Raw genomic sequence first — 1,753 nt, 5'->3', positions numbered from 1 at the left:
CACACACACACACACACACACACACACACACACACACACACACACACACACACACACACAGAGAGAGAGAGAGAATTTTGGATTGCTTTTGTCACCCCCAATGCTTGCAACAAGAAGCACAGATTTTAATTTCATTCAAATCTTTAATATATGACGTGTTCAATTGCACACTATCTATTCTGCTTCATTGTTAGTTTTTGCCATTTTTTAAAGGAATTTTAAACTTGGCAGAAACAAAAATAAGGTGGGGTGGAGAGGTTCAACTTGGCTGCAATGGCCTAGTCATGCAGTTTTAGACTGCTGGAGGACAAACTGACCACGTTTCCTCACTGTTGATGGCTTTACTATTTATGTACTCCATGTTTATACTTGCAATTGTTGCTGTAACTTGTGTTTTTCTTTCTGTTTCATGTCACAAAAATTAAACCCTGACCAAGTTCTTTTGTCCTGCCAATAGGGAGTTGTTCCTCTCCTCTGCACCTCTATGCTTCTCAGGATAGGAGGTTGCAACAAAATGATAATTCAGTACAAACTGCTGGTTTTCCTAAACATACAACTTTTACTAGCTGACATTTCTTAATGTACTGTTTGTGAATGTATTGTATTATATTGTGAATAAATTGCAATTGGTTTGAATCTGGATCTGAATAGGATTCATGATTTGGACTATTGGACTGAAAATTCATTGTCTTTTGAAGCACTTTTATTGTTTATTTTTTAAGTTTTAAAAGGTCTGGCCCCATCTTATCTGTGCGACCCCATTAACATCCACACTTCAATTAGAGCACTTTGATCATCCAACCAGTTTCTCTTAGATGTTCCTAGATCTAGGTTTAAATTTAGAGGTGATCAGCTTTTGCAGTTTCTGGCTAAAACCTTTGGAATGGCTTACCTTTTTGCATTTGAACTGCTGAGACTGTTGGGACTTTTAAACCAATGCTTAAAACTCGTCTTTACTCCTTGGCCTTTAATTCGGCAAGAGTTTGAGTTTCTTTTACAGCCAAAGTTTTAAATGTTTTATTTCTTTATTTTAAATTGATCTTACTTATTTTAAACATTTTTGTGTTACTTAGTAGTTTTATTCACATATTTGGCTGAATTATGAAACACTGTCAACTTGTGTTGTTTTTATGTGCCATTTAAATAAATTGACAATGACATTAACAGAGAAACAGAAATTAAATTGAATAGCACAGTCAGTTTACACTGGTGTATTATACTGAGTCAGTATTTGAAGGTGTATTTACACATTAGCTCCTTTTCACTCCCAAGAAGTGAAAAAAACCCACTGCGGATGCAGCAACCATCAACAGCTATGGATAAAACTGATTCATCTGCTTTCTTTGCAGATAAAAACAAAGCACCTGAAAAAACAAAAAATCGCAAACAGACAAATCATTGTTGTTGAATTTAGTTTAAAAAAAGTTAAATATTTTCCTTATGCTTCAGAATGTTGACACATGCACATCATAACTTATTTTGTAGTTTGGTGGAATACTTTAGATTTAATCCCTAAAGCAAAAAGTGCTGCAGTGCAGTCACTATTCTTAGTCTAAAAAGGCAATTACAGAGTTTAGAACCACTCTCCTCACAGCTCTCAGAATCCTAATAAAAGTATCTGTGCCAGCTCCTATCCATCTATCTCCAGACTGGATGAATAATTTAACAGGCTATATTTCCAGCCATCTGCTTCTCTCTCTCTCTCTCTCTCTCTCTCTCTCTCTCTCTCTCTCTCTCTCTCTCTCTCTCTCTC

General features: G+C 35.8%; 1 long non-coding RNA gene across 1 annotated transcript in view; it reads left to right on the top strand.

Moving 5' to 3' along the window:
- The window catches only part of LOC106531623 (uncharacterized), a 34,923-nt gene that overhangs the window by 27,874 nt on the left and 5,296 nt on the right, over nt 1–1,753 (top strand). The gene's annotated exons all lie outside the window — the stretch shown is intronic.

Source organism: Austrofundulus limnaeus, unplaced genomic scaffold (genome assembly GCF_001266775.1).
Source record: "Austrofundulus limnaeus strain Quisiro unplaced genomic scaffold, Austrofundulus_limnaeus-1.0 Scaffold658, whole genome shotgun sequence".
NCBI classification, from domain to species: Eukaryota; Metazoa; Chordata; class Actinopteri; order Cyprinodontiformes; family Rivulidae; genus Austrofundulus; species Austrofundulus limnaeus.
This window is presented reverse-complemented; position numbering and strand designations above follow the sequence as displayed.